This window comes from Macrobrachium rosenbergii, chromosome 41 (genome assembly GCF_040412425.1).
Source record: "Macrobrachium rosenbergii isolate ZJJX-2024 chromosome 41, ASM4041242v1, whole genome shotgun sequence".
NCBI lineage: Eukaryota > Metazoa > Arthropoda > Malacostraca > Decapoda > Palaemonidae > Macrobrachium > Macrobrachium rosenbergii.
Window position 1 is genome coordinate 10,773,809 of NC_089781.1, and position 16,541 is coordinate 10,790,349.

General features: G+C 35.1%; 1 protein-coding gene across 2 annotated transcripts in view; it reads right to left on the reverse strand.

The window, feature by feature from the left end:
- The window catches only part of LOC136826632 (uncharacterized), a 635,364-nt gene that overhangs the window by 357,788 nt on the left and 261,035 nt on the right, over nucleotides 1-16,541 (reverse strand). The window lies entirely within an intron of this gene.

Here is a 16,541-nt window from a genome sequence, read left to right on the forward strand (position 1 = left end):
ATTCTCTCTCTCTCTCTCTCTCTCTCTCTCTCTCTCTCTCTCTCTCTCTCTCAACGAGTGTATCTATCTAGTTATTCATTATCTCTGCCTATCCCTCGTAAGCCAGCCAGCTCACACACCGCCAAACAAAACTGGTCCGAAATGAAGCGCTGGGCCATCCGCCTGCTCCCGAATGCTAATCACCTCCAGTTACTAATAAGCTTCTTTAAGATAATAAGAGCCTCATCTGACGGGTTCTGAAAAGAAATCCTGTTGCTTGGGGTATATATCTCATTCAGGTGAGAGATATAATTCTGACAACTTCTACCCCACCCACACCCCTCCACCCAGAGCCCCGGACTTCCCTGCCCGAATCTGGTGCCATGTTCCGCTACCAGACAACTCCGAGCCACCTTAATCTGATGAAGTCAACAACGCTTAGCTGTTGCTGACTTCATTTGAAATTTTCCATTGATGACCTTGATCCACCTATCTCATGTATGCACATGAACGCCTCTCTCTCTCTCTCTCTCTCTCTCTCTCTCTCTCTCTCTCTCTCTCTCTCTCAGTAACACACATATACTATTCCCCTTTCTTTTCCCCGGAAAATAACTTTCTCAATTATTTTTTCCTAGTGTAATTTTCCCCGGGCTTCCATTTACACTTGAGAGATCTAGCCAATTGCTTCACAATTTTCAAGTGTTATTTTAATACTGTAATCAAGACACCAATGTTATTATTATCATTATTATGATTATTATTATCATTATTATCATTATTATTATTATTCTAAAGATGAACCCTATTTGTATGAAACAAATATAAGAGCCAGTTAACTTTCAGTTACTGACATGATAGCATGTATTCATGTTCCATAATACTGAAAGTATTAGCATTTAATCACATTACGAAAATATACCCACTTAATATTTTATTACTCTTTCTACTTTTTTCTTGTTATAAAAACGTAACGAGCTATGTAAACAACATTAAAAGTTAACAACCGAAAAGCCACCGTCTCTTAGATAAGGAAAACGTTCATGGACGAGCATCAACGTAATTACTCAGATCTTGATAAAATGTTGTTCTTTAAAGAACCCTAGGCTTAACATTTGAAAGCAAAATTCCAGAATAAGAAACAACAATCTCAAACTTACTTCATGTGCATAGCTCATTCACATAACAAATGGCATGAAATCAACTTACCTGGAAAAGTATTGGCAGCGCATTTCCTCCATCATTAGGTTTATAAAGAAAAGAGATTTGCCTTACCTGAAAGAAAGAAGCAAGAGTTAATGAGTTACGTGCCCAAAATATTTTATTAAATGACTAAAATATTTTTTTATACAAATTAAAATAGGAAGATACATTTTATAAATACAATATGTACCTATATCTTTATTTTCATGATAAACAATCCTTTTTTTTACACGAATAAAGAAATGGGGCGTAGGTCGAAACTAACTGATATACTAATAAAAAATTACCACATATTTCGTCTGGCTTCATAAGCTGGGTGTTTAATCACTCTAACCACACACTGGCCTATTTACCATCATAATAATATGCGCGACAGCTCACGCTAAGCTCGACCTGAGATTAGCTCAAGCCCGAGTATGTTACCTTCAGTCTCCATTTTACATTTATTATAAAGCGTTTAAACACACCGAAAATTCGCGAAAATTTCATCATTCAAGTACGGAAGAAACATATCTGCTTCAGCTATTCATCGATAAACATTGTGCTCTCTATCTCTCTCTTTCTCTCTCTCTTAGAGCGTAGTTATAAATGCACTAACGTGATGCTTAGCCTTCACATCAAACTACCAACCCATTAGCCTCATCGCTCAAGATTCACTTTACCGCCCACCACACTTCATTCCGCCCACCCAAGCTTCCTGCTAGATTGAAAGAGATGGAGGGGCTTGGATACGGGGGATGGTGCATTGGAAGGGGTGAGCAGGGGGCGGGGGGAGTCAAAGCTACAAACGAGAGCCCACCCACCCATTCTTAGACAGGGCAGACCTCACTCAGAGACGAATTCTCCAGACTTGCTCCTGGCAAAATCAGTCTTATTAGTTTTATGACACTTCTTGGGAGGCAAGCAATTCGCTCGCCGCTGCTTTAATTTGATTATAAAGTCTCAGCCCATTGAACATACAAAAAGAAGAGTTTATATTATATATATATATATATATATATATATATATATATATATATATATATATGTGTGTATATATATATATGTTCTATCTATCTATATATAATATATATATATGCATATTATATATATACATACGTATGTATATGTACAGAGGTACGAATGTATTTCATGTGTGTACATAGATGCTTGCAAGTGTACTTATATATATATATATATATATATATATATATATATATATATATATATATATATATATATATATATATATATATATATATATATATATATATATAGTGTGTGTGTGTGGTACACTTGCAAGCACTATGTACACATACAATACGTTCATACATCTATATCTATTTGCTGATTAAATAATGTATATACATATATATAAATATATACTATATATGTATATATATGCATATACATATGTATTTATATACATTATATATATAATATAATACATATATATATATATATATTTTTTATATATATATATTTTTTTTTTTTTTTTTTTTTTTTTTTTTTTTTTTACTCAGTAAATCGATATTCCCTTCCCTTGACCGATAGCAGACTTCCGCAAAAGAGAGGCTTTTTGCGTGTGGAGGAGAATTACTTTCGGGGACTATTAAAAAAGGTACCTGGGTGTACTAGAGAACTGAATTTCCTGTCATCACTTTCCCCAGTTTTTGCTCGATTGCATGGAGCCAAAAGACACCCCCCAAGACCAGAACCTGATTTTTACAAGACTTCCCTCGTCAATTTCACTACAAATTACATCTAATTTTTGCGGGGTATTCTCTTCCTTATGCTACCTTTATAATTCTTCATGATAAAAAAAATAAGAACACAATGCAGATGTGCACTCTAACCTTCGAACTTCAAAGAAAAACAACCCCACGTATTTCCCGTAGCCGCTGGTTTGAAATAAAATCGAAACCCAATTAGCAATCTTTCAGCTCATAGAAACATTTTTATTCTCTCCCCTTTACTTTTTTTTTTTTTTTTTAGGTCCGAAGTTATAAAAGGCCACTTCGTTGCTCGTCCGATATGTTTGGCATTAAAAATTTATTAGGTAACCTGGTATGCCGAAAAATTAAACAGTAAATCCTGAAATGTGAAGTACGAAAATTCCGTTACAACTACATACAACACAGCTATATTTTATAATTAAGCCTTACACGAATGAAATATCATCATTGTTGGGTATGATCCAAAAAGGGAAAAGGCTAGATAACGCAAACTTCTCTTCCTCCTCAAAAGCAACAACAAAAAAATCTCTCCCCGCCCTTTACGCATAAGCACTCTAGGCTAAAATAAAACATTTTTCTCTCTCTCTCTCTCTCCTCAAAGGCATTACGAACGAGAGGTAATCCGGAGCAATGAAATCATTACCTGATCGCAATAAAATTCAGGTAAACGCGCTCAGGCAGAAACCGGGGATGAGCCAACATCCCCGACTCAATGGACAAAACCACGCTAGGCAATGTCTTTATAAAAGAGAATTTACAAGAGTAGGTTTTGCTGACTTCTTCATTCATGCGCAACGTCAGCAGAAATGTACCTCTGTAAGGAATGTGATTCCAAAACAGGATGCCGACTGCTTTCTTCATCTTCCACTTCTGATCAATGCTGGCGTTTAGATATAAATCGTACAAATGGGATATGCGGAATCTGGAAGATTCTTTACTTTACGGATTAGGAAAGATAAATAAAAAAAACTTGGACTCACAGTGGCTAAAACGTAAGTGCCCTGAATCGTTAAGCATCAATTAAAAAATATATTAAAAGCTTTATCACATATTTCATTTATCCTATCCTTGATTCTCATAACAAAGAGAGGTATTTAAACGCTAAGACCCTCTCTCTCTCAAAAAAAGACATTTTTTGTTTCTTAAGTGTAAAATCACTCTCAGTAGCTTAATGTTAGTAAACAATCTTTGTAATGCATGTATCCTTTAATTGTATAACAAACATTCTTACATGATATAAGCATCCTTTCTCTCTCTCTCTCTCTCTCTCTCTCTCTCACACACACACACACTATATATATATATATATATATATATATATATATATATATATATATATATATATATATATATATATATATATATATATACATATATATATAAAGTAAGCGTGTGTGTGTGTTTGTGTGATTACCAGCGCAAATACGTCGCTAATAGTTTTGTGGCATGTTTTCGATTTCATGTAGCTTTCTCTTTGTGTTGATGTCTGCTACCGCTCTGTAAAATGTCGTTATTTCTAATTATATTTGCCATTATCCTTTTATACTGTTCATTATTGTTACTCATTTCTTCATGAAATATTGTTCTTTTGTTACTCACTGCTGTTTTCCTTTTAATTTGATATTCTCAACACAACCCGGGGAGTTTTTTATAAACATCCAAAGTTTTAGTTTGTTACTAAACCACAGGAAGTCATTATTTTGGTGAAAAGCAATCCATCCTCCAATGTATTTACAACTAAATCTACATACTGAGTAAACTGGTATTTATTGCTACGTGTACCAAAGTACTCAGTATGTAGATTTAGTTGCAACCTATCCCGAGAACGGTGCCCTTGACACCGAATTAAGTACTTACTATGTTTGAAAGTAAATTGGTTACAAACTAAAAATTGGGGATGATTTTAAAAATTTTCCCGAATTCAGTGAGGAATACCAAATAGAAAAAGAAAACAAAGTGAATGAAACATAAAAATTATCGTATAAAGAAAGTAACGATATGAAAAAAATAATGGCAAATGAAAATAAAAGCATTTATTTAAAAAAAACAAACAAAGGTACATATAATCTAAAACTTGTCACAAAATCACTAGAGATCAGTCTGCGTTGAGATTCAATATATATATATATATATATATATATATATATATATATATATATATATATATATATATATATATATATATATATATATATATATATATATATATATTATTTAAATATTTACACACACACATATACATATACATTACATACAAAGATTGATAAATATACAGATATATATGTGTTAATATGTATATATATATATATATATATATATATATATATATATATATATATATATATATATATATAATCTATATATATGTATATATGTATATATAATCAACACACAGTCACGTGTGGAACAGAAATAAATTTCTGACTCACATCAGGATCGAACCCATATGGCCTAGTGGGCAGCGCCCTTGCCTTTCAGTTGAAAGACCTGCGTTCGATCCTAATGTGAGTCAGAAATTTATATATATATATATATATATATATATATATATATATATATATATATATATATATATATATATATATAATATAATCATGGTTTTATACCCAAATTGAGAACACGCCACCCCCTCTCCACTATATAAGCTATAATTATGTTTCGCATATCCACTGCACTACCTCGTAAAGCTACAGGTTACTTATACGATGAAGAGAATTGTTCCTGAAAAGGAAAAATGGATTGACGTGAATGCCATTTAACAGAAAATTTTGCTACAATATTGATTTCCTTACTAAATATTCATGTAACTTGGCATCGCACTGACCTTGGTCATTATTCTGTGAAAGCTGAGCAGAATTGTTTGGAAAAATTAACATGATAGAAATCATCGTTGGTGCCTTTCCTCTGGGGTGAGAGAGAGAGAGAGAGAGAGAGAGAGAGAGAGAGAGAGAGAGAGAGAGAGAGAGAGAGAGAGAGAGAGCTGTTTACCTAAGTTCCACAACACTGATGAAAGATAAAAAGTGTATAACGAATCTAATATAAACCGTAATGCCTTCAGTTACAAAATGGCTGGTTTTACATTTATAAGAAGCTCAGATTGTGTAACGTTACATCTTGGCATGTTTTGGCGTAGCTATAGAGAAATTTCAATGGTTTAACAAAGTCAAGCAACACGGAAAGAGAGAGAGAGAGAGAGAGAGAGAGAGAGAGAGAGAGAGAGAGAGAGAGAGAATTGCTGAGGTGTAATCTTTAAGGGTGATCATTGAGAATGGGGGTTATAATCAACACTTGAGGTTCCGGGTGAAAAATTGCGGCTTCTTCCTACCGACATCAACAGACCTTTCCTCTCTGCCCTTACCTCAGTGGTGACCTTGTCGTAAGCTAATGATATATTGTTCAGAGAGAGAGAGAGAGAGAGAGAGAGAGAGAGAGAGAGAGAGAGAGAGAGAGAGAGAGAGAGAGAAGACGTAATAACAAGGGGAAGAGGAAGCACATAACCTTTAAAAAAACTCATTCCTTGACCTAATGAAAGACACAGATGTTTGAAGACGAACTCTCTGTACATAATAACACAAAGACACATAAAAGCGTCTCAGACAAAGGCTACAAAAGGCCTGACCTCATCCGTTGTCTGTCTAGGGCCTAATAGACTTGCTAACCAACTTTCGACCATTCCAGTATTTGAGTGACCTTTATACACTGTTTTACCCAACGACCGCCGTTATTGAGAGAGAGAGAGAGAGAGAGAGAGAGAGAGAGAGAGAGAGAGAGAGAGAGAGAGAGAATCCCTTCTTTACACTAAAACTCAATGCACCATCTTTGCTCTGTTTCACCCATAAGTAGATCTTGACAGGAGTCCCAATTTATACATCGTTATGTGCTGTTAGTAAAAATTTTATAAACGACTTCTAATGTGTGTGTGTGTGTGTGTGTGTGTGTGTGTGTGTGTGTGTGTGTGTGTGTGTGTGTGTGTGTGTGTGTAACGCCACTTGTCTGATACCAACTTCTCACGAGGAAAATTAAAAAAATAAAACAACTGGAACCTTTTATAAGTAGCACACATGATGAAAGGGATGACAGCGGTGTCATTCGATATCTCACAGCTGCACAGTGTACAAACACAGGACAGGGCACAAAAGTAACAGTTGAGAGTCAATATTATCAGAGAAAACAAGAGAAAGTTCTGGTATTTTCCATCCAACCACTCTACTCCAAGGAAACACTATCTCCACGTCTAGCTGCGTTCAGATGAAAGTATCATCAAGGTTCCGTTCATGAAGGAAGACAAAAAAACTTCAATCATCTCTTTACTTTAAAGAATCCACTTGGAAATGCCATTCACATCTGTCAAATGCATTAAATGAGATTTAAAATATAAATATGAATCAAAACATCTTTAAAAACACTTTCTCAATGGGTTTTCCATAATCTGATACGACAATTAAGAGACGAGTTATAACTTACGTTCAGAAACAATAAAGATAAAGGAAGCAGACATAAACACTTGCCATATGGGATTTGTTCTTTGGACGCTGCCATCTGAGACAATAAAGATTTTTTATTGCTTCTCCGGAATTCCACAGAACCAAAATTCACTTTGACACTTTTAGACAATATAATTACATTCCTCTACACCGAGATCTTACACTCACATGTTCGTGCCTTGAATGTCAATAAAGATCTTCGATTACTTAATGGAGCAGTTGTAATGATGATGTTTAAGAGTACAAAACCACAGAGTATAAAATGACTGTATGTTAAGTGAATAGAAACTTTTAATTCCTTTTCACTATTAACTTCAGTAGCTTACTTAGTTTTAATATATAATTGCCGATCTTTTATCACATACTATTCTTTATACTGCAATGCTTATACAACAGACGGAACCCAAAATAGACACCATCACGGAAAAAGATCTAACATAGTTTAACCATCACACTGTTTACAAACCGGCGCCTCCATAGTAGTTAAAAGAAAGAAGTGATAAGAAACCATCCTAAAAGGCCAATAAACTTCAGCAACAGGTGCGCCCGCCCACATGAAAGGAGAATGAGAAATTAATACCGACGAGAAATTCAACACTAACTGTTTTTATTATTGTTTGCTTAGCCTTTCATTTCCTTGCTAAAATTTAGCACTCACGTAACATTTAAAATTATCTTCAAAGTTTAATCATAATTGTTTTTAACTATACAAAATATTAAGCTGAGCATCAACTCTGCATTAAAGCAAAGTGAGAAAATTATTGTTTTCATAATCTGCTGACAGTTGCAGCAAAAAAAAAGTACCTAACTGCTGATGTCCTCCATATAAAACGCCATGCCAAAAAACAGCTTCTACTTTTGCATTTTAATAAGCCAGTGCTTCTACTACTTTCGATAGCAACTGCCCACAGGAACTGAAACGTTCACAGTTAATTTGCAATTTCAGTGGCGAATGTGTATTACGACCTTCCTAACGATTATGCGAAGCATTTTACGGCACCGCTATTACTATTCAACCCAAACTGCTAAACAATTAGGTAGTGGAATAGTAAATAATTTAGGCCAAAGGCCAAGCGCTGGGACCTATGAGGTCATTCAGAGCTGAAAGGGAAACTGAGAGTAACAGGTTTCAAAGGTGTAATAGTAGGAAAACCTCGCAGTTGCACTACGAAACAATTGTTAGAAGAGCGTGGAGAGAGAGAGAGAGAGAGAGAGAGAGAGAGAGAGAGAGAGAGAGAGAGAGAGAGAGAATGTGAGCAGGGTACAGTAAAAGGAATGAAAGGGTTGCAACTAGGGGCCGAAGGGACACTACAAAGTATCCTAAAGTAGTGCCTACAGTCCACCGTGTGCACTGGCGGAACTACTCCCTAAGGGGATACAATTAGGTAATATATTTCCAAATGCGTAGATGTGAAAAACAACGGAGGAGAATATCCAGTATAAGTAAATCCGAAAAAGACTGACAGAGTACCGTGCTTTGCAGTAGCCTAATTCATCGGCGTCCAAAAGTACCGTTCCTCCGTTTTGCAGTAAATGGATGAAGACCTCCGGTACTGTCCAGTGTGACATCGTGAAAAAGCCACCAATAAACATGCTTAGGCTCTGCCAGACGACTAGCACGCACTAACTCCAGTGGGCCCGGCACTAGGGATGATAATGAGTTTACCTAGTGCAATAAAAATTATGGAAACTGGTATTACAGTAAATTTTCCCACGAGGGCATAAATTATAAGTTTCCTAGCAAAAAGACAGCTAACACTTCGGAGCAATTTGTAAAATGTCCGACGTCAAAGATTAATATCCCATTAGAGACATCTCCCGGCTTACTGCACCCACAGAGAAGCTTTGAGAACAATCTACAGCTTCCTGGAAGCAGTATAAGGTTATATTTTCAACAGGGTGAAATGTTAACCTCAATTGGAAGGTAACACACACAACACACACACACACTACAATAAATTATTCAGGATCTCTAAAAAAAAAAAAACTGTTGCAAATGCACAAATAAACTGTGGAGATGATAAGCAGTTCGAAATGGGGCAGGCAAATAAGCCTGGTCTTACTTACAATGAGTTTCACGCCTCACTGGTAAAGTTGTATGAAGAATGGGGATGCTGCTAGAAGGTGACCTTGTCGCCCATTTGCATATGGTACGCAATTCGTGTAGTACGAGGAATGGTTAACCACTGATAACTGTTTTAAGAATAATAATACGCTGGAAAAAAAACGAATATAAATTCTAAATATGGTGACGCGATTCCTACAACAAACCAAGGGAACATGGATAACTACAATTGTTCAAGAGATATGAGTTTTGTAATGTTGCTGATATACATTTTGGCGATACCCCTTATCTAACGTAGCTCTTTACGACACCAAGTAAACTTTTATTACTTGAGGAACAATAGATGGTGTCACTTACTTATGTATTGCGTGCCAAGAAGATTTTAACAGGTCACTTAAGGCAGTGAAGAGTTGTAAACGAGCTATGTTAATATATGCAAGAGACTTCGGTTTCGTCTTTGATCCCAATTCGCTTAAAGGGTTAATCCCAGGGTCGTATATCACTTTCGCCGTGGACAATCAACATAATAAATCACGAAAGGCCCACTGACATACAAGAGTTATGGGACATTCTTTGGTACGGAAAGTTTGACAGACATTCGGACTTAAAAGGAAAAATGGAAAAGATCTAGCGCGAGAGAGGAGGGAATGCCGATTTTCTTAGTGGAAAGAAGGAAAGAGAAAGTTCATTTACTTAGGAAGAGAGAAATACAATTCTATTGATATAAATATAAAAATTAGAGAGAGAAAAAAGGCCAAGCACACTCTGATAACAATGCTAGAGATTCGGATCCATTAGTATCTCATTTCTGAATGAATTTCTCTTTTCGTTTGCCTTACACACACAATTTTACTGTGACATCGAGCGCCTTTAATGTCTTCTCTCTCTGTTCGACACCAGATGGTGACATATGGAACGAAAACACAAAAGAATTGTCACCCGTAAATGTCAAATGTCTAACAAAGAGTCTGCCCTGGAAAACGTAGCAGGTGACTTCGACGTTAACGTCACATGAGTCCCTTTTTGGGCAGAGAGAGAGAGAGAGAGAGAGAGAGAGAGAGAGAGAGAGAGATTAAAATGGCATTTCAACCTCAGTAAAGGTAATTAGCCATTTTCAACTACATACTATATTGTATTTCTAACATGTACAGCTTTAACCTTGATCGGCGTCATGAGAGAGAGAGAGAGAGAGAGAGAGAGAGAGAGAGAGAGAGAGAGAGAGAGAGAGAGAAATGGCATTTTAATCTCAGTAAAAGTAATAAGCCATTTTCAACTGGCGTCATGAGAGAGAGAGAGAGAGAGAGAGAGAGAGAGAGAGAGAGAGAGAGAGAGAGAGAGAGAGAGAGAGAGAGAAATTTAATAATGATGCTGTATTTATTCCTGGAAAACTTTCCTATTATCTGTTCTCGCCCCACATAAGAATTATTTAGCATTACAGAATTATACTGATAAGAATAAGAAAAACTCGGCAACTAGATTAATCTCGTTCATCAGTTCCATTCTTTAGAAAAGACTGAGGACTATGGTCATGGGAAGACCTGGAAAGATCACTGACACGAAAGAAATATATATATATATATATATATATATATATATATATATATATATATATATATATATATATATATATATATATATATGTATATATATATATGTATATATATATATATATATATATATATATATATATATATATTTGTCGGAGAGTTAAATTCTGCTTTCAATGTCCATGAAAAGGAAAAAATGAGACAGCATTATTTCGCTGACATAAGGTCATTTTTACGTACTGTCTTTTTCATCTTTGGAGGAAACACACCGCTATTTCTTCAAATTGTTCCTTTTAGAAAATGGTAAAATAATAGAGGGAGACAAAGAGAAATTAGGAATTGTTCAAACGACGTAGAATAATCTTATCCCCTAGAATAAAACTCTAGACTTTGCTTTATATATTCAGAGGAAAAAAAACTGGAAAAAACATTAATTTCAAATAAGTGAATGACAAACTGAGTCATCAATGGCAATTAACTGTTAAAAGAAAAAAGTCAATGATAGCTGACCGGCGCCACATACAATCTTAAACAGAAAATAAATTTAAATTTTCCCATCGTTCTAGTCTCTAAACGCTTTCCTCTCTACTACCAACATATTAGGGCGTAAATTTACGTTATTATTGCTACCTACATATTTCAATTTTGAAATGACTCACTTCACTTTGCATAACAATATTACACATATACTTTATTGAAAAAGTAGGTCTATATCCTCACTCGTTCTAAATGTTCTAGCAACCCTTTAAGTACATTTATCGCAGCAATTCCTACAATCCCTTTCTATTAACACAACATTTTCTTCTTAGAAACTCAGCGCTCATTTCATATAAAGTAACTTATATATTTTTTTTTATTATTATTATTATTATTATTATTATTATTATTATTATTATTATTATTATTCAGAAGATAAAATCTATTCCCACAGGGGCCACTGACTTTAAATTCAAGCTTCCAAAGAATATGGTGTTCATTAGGAAGAAGTAAGAGGAGGTAAAGGGAAATACATAATTAATGACAACTTTGCATTCCCTTGAGAGCAATTTGGCCATTGAGATAACGCAATCTCCGATCTCTTGTTTTACCACCAAAAGTGTTTCATTACATTGTCGATGAATTCCTCTATAATTATTTTTCAAGATATAATTATATATTGTCTTTTAAGCCATTTATACTAATATGGTCAGTAATTCTTAATTTATATTTTTGTATTATAAAATTAATCTCACTCGCCCCCTTTATACGAAAAATACCTGATGTTATATAACAATATAATTCAAACCACTGTAATAGGCTTTGTAGACAAAGATGCTGGATACAGAAGAAATAGAAGAAAAAGGAAAAACTAAGAGAAAGAGAAGAGGGGGAGGGGGGGACGGAACTGGAAGAGAGTGAGAGCGTGTGAGTGAGACGAGGTCAGGGACTTGTCACAATCTTTTTATCTCGAGTTCATCTTGGTGTGATGTGCAGCCAAGTGAAAGTACACTCGAAGTGTTAGGCCTAATAATACTCAATTCCACAGACTTAATTCCCGGCTCATAATATCACCTTCGAACTTGCAGGCACTCTATTAATATGGAATCATGTCTTCTTATCTCCATCAGTCCTTGTGAGAGTCCTGTTCCTCATACTCATCATGGTTCTTTTAAAAGACCTGTTATTTTACTTAATATTCATCGAACACTTTTTTAAGAATCTATCTACATCTAAATCCATTTAAAATCTTTGTTATATGCTTCCAAGAATAAAATTCAAGTAAATCTTAAATCTTCTATTTGCAACTCATGTCTTCCTAATACTTTTATTTAATACTGATTTATAACAGAATAGCTACAAGATACCTGAAAACTATTTTCAGAAAACTATTCTCACCGAACGAAGATTTCTAAATATATTTTGAGAAAACTATTCTTATCGAACGAAGATTTACTTCTAAAATCTCTTGATTACTTGCTGCCAAAAGTCACCAGCAAAACATAAACACAAACGGATCCTTACCTGAACTCCACTCTTTAAAATCTAAACGATAATGCGAAAATAAGAGGAAAAGGCATATAAACAGAGAGAAAGATAGCGGATTTCAGCGAGGCTATGGCTTCTCAGCGAAGTGCATTTTGAATGGGAAAATTTCCAAATACTTTTCATTCCAAAGAGCGACAATTCAAGTCCGTGCGTCGGCTCCTCCGCCCTGTGCGAGGCGACTTCAGATCATAAATGTCACTGAGATATGCGAATCCTCCCTGATCCACGACTTGTTTTCCCAAAAACCAAAATAATCCGTTTTTCCAGCAGGGAGAGAATGCAAGTGAAGGGGCTCCTCGAGAGTTTTACAATATTACACAGTGCAAGTGCACTGCATGACGATGCATTTCCTACTTCTATTCTGGAAGCAGACGTTGCCTGGAAAATGTGTCCCAAAGTAATTCCGAAACAGAGCGTGCCTTTCGTGCTGATGATCGTAGTGATAATAAACTAGATGGTGATTATCTTGAAAGGAAAAAGTAAAGAATTACGGAGTGGTGAAGATGATTGGATAGTAAAGGATGTGGAAATGCTTTTAATGGCCTGAGATTCTGAAAGACCTCATTAAGAACAACACCAACACTCTCAAATTAAGATATCGCCAGTAAAGAGACTGCTGGTCGTGCCTCCGAGCGTTCGTTCCTGTAAGCATGGAAAGTTGAAAGAAAATCATATTACTGCTTGCAAGCAATTCTGCTAGAAGTGACACACTCACTCACACACACACACACACACACACACACACATATATATATATATATATATATATATATATATATATATATATATATATATATATATATATATATATATATATATATATATTATATATATACATATACATATACTTAATTATATATATATAAAGGTAAGTACAGTCGAAAATTTTTGATAGAAGTATATACAAAGTTAATAGTTACTATTTTATTCCCTTGTAAGTTTAGTCAATATCATTTCACTTCTTTTGTAGCTTTACTTTTCCAGTCCTCATGAAAGAAGAGCATTTTCTCTCTCTCTCTCTCTCTCTCTCTCTCTCTCTCTCTCTCGCTCGCTCTCTCTTCTCCACATAAGCACCACACAATCTTTATTCTTTACTTAATTCCATCTTATCAAGGCAATGAGTCCTTGCTCATTTACTAAGCCCCCTGATGTCCCAGCGAGGCGATAAACAATCAACGCCCGAAAGTCAAGACCACTCTGGTGTCATACACCCTTCGCACGAAATCTAAAAACGAAAGCGTGTCCCCCTTCACCCGCCACAAGACTCACGCAGCCCTAGTTGTTTGCATCCCCCCACCAGATAGAGAAATGATAAGGGAGGTGCAAGCGAACCCCATGGATATATCCACATAAAGTCGACCCATACGTGGTGTTTTTGGGGTGACATCCACCGCCGCAACTCTTGACCTTTACAACATAGGATTTAGTTTCAGATTTTTACTTTAGTACTCTCTTGTACTTATCTCTTCTTTCCAACTTGTATTCCTTTTATTCCTACAATTTTATTCTGACCTCGTTTTTTTTTTCTTGTTCAAAATGCAATTTGAGGTATTAAAATCGTTCTGAAGTTACTAATGTTTTTTTTATTGACAAGTTTACATTTAACCTCCATGTCTACGCATATTTTCCATCTGTCTTTCGGAGAGGACATATTGATGAGATTTTTCTTGACGATTTGGCACGTGAACGTCAAAGATCGAAAAAACCTAGATGCTAACTGGATTCAAAATCTGGCGACAAAAATAAGTTTTAAGGACACCAGCACGTAACGATGCTATGGTGATCTGGTCACCAAAAGCATAGGACAAAAGCCCGCAGGCACGATATTTCGGACAAAACCAAACGAGAAATCATAACGCTATTTGGACACTAAATCTCACTGGCAAAAGTCTTGACAGAAGCATGAAATAATAAAAATAATGTTAAACACGTCACAGCCCTCATCACCTTCTGCTAGTTTAGAAAAACCATCCGTTCTAACGGTATATTTTTGTATACACAACCTTTGGAACAAAATTCATAACACATAGTGAAAAATAAGTATTTAATGACAATTGTATCGCATCGTTGTGCTCATAAAATATTTTAACGTTTAAAGCCATGATTTTAAAAACCATTGATAATGAATATTGTCACAGCATAACACACCATTATTTTGGCGTACGTTTCGCACACAATACTCACTTTCAACGCAAGGCAGTCTAGCAATCAAGATGGCTCTCACTGACAGACATACTTCATATAAATCTTTTATGAATGTCGTTTTTTCCTTTTTTGCTTTTCAAATAACCGTCTAGTGCGACGGTATCAGCTGAATTTTGCACGACCTATGTAAATACGGAAATTATATATGCAAATTCTCATTCCCTTTAAAACGCTCAGCATCTTTTGAATAACCAGATGTCAAACTACATTAAGACTTACTGTGCGAGGTACAAAAGCAAGAGTAGAAAAAAATAAAATTTAAATACACCGGAGATGAGTCTGCAATTTTCACGCATATCTGCTTCTCATAAATTAGGCTCTGTGATTCTATTTAAAGCCATTAACATTTAAGGAGAGAGAGAGAGAGAGAGAGAGAGAGAGAGAGAGAGAGAGAGAGAGAGAGAGAGAGAGAGAGAGAAACTTTCTTCCAGGTGTCAACTCGTTCATAAAGCAGTGCCTGAGAATCAAAGCTAGATTTTTTCAAGTGTTACACAGTTTTTCTTTAGATTAATTTCCCTACAAGAAGAACAACCTACGTTTTTGATTCATTAAACCAACAGTTACAAAAAGGAGTTACAATTCAATTACGCTGTTAACCGTATGGTATTTTGATATTTTCATGAAGATTAGGATAATAAAAATTTTCGTAAAATAATGATGATGATGAAGGTTAAGCAAAACATTAACAGTTGTAGAAATGATACTGAAGAATGTGATGAAAAGGGTGATGACAAAGTAATAATAAAATCGAAGAACCATAACATCATCATTAGCAACAAAAAGAAGCAATAAACTTAATTCGAGGTAAACTGACAATACTCGTGCGATGAAAGTACTAGTATATTCAGGTTCTTTTTCTTGGAAAGGCATAACATTGTAAGAGGTGCTGAGTAAAATTTGCTCCAGGGCCCTAATCAAAAGAATAGGAATAACACGAATAACAGTATGACTCCACACTGAGTGTGGAATTATTAACACAATAATGATATCGATAATAATGAAAAACCCAAATCCTTTGACATGGGAACTTGATGCAAATCATTTCTGAAAGCATAAAAGAACGCGCATGTACATACAAAAACAAAATTACATTTACGATTAAAATCTTAGCAAATCATTACAAAGTGAAAAATAGTGAACAAAATAAAACAGTGAATGCAAACGACTTTGAAAGAAACTAAATTAATGTGGACAACACTTGTGGTGACTTCTCTACCACCTTCACAGAAGATGGATCTATCTATAAGTAAGTCTGTATCTGCATGGATGTGTTTGAGCAGGTGAATTTTTTCATGTGAAGTATTTGGTGGATTTATTAAAT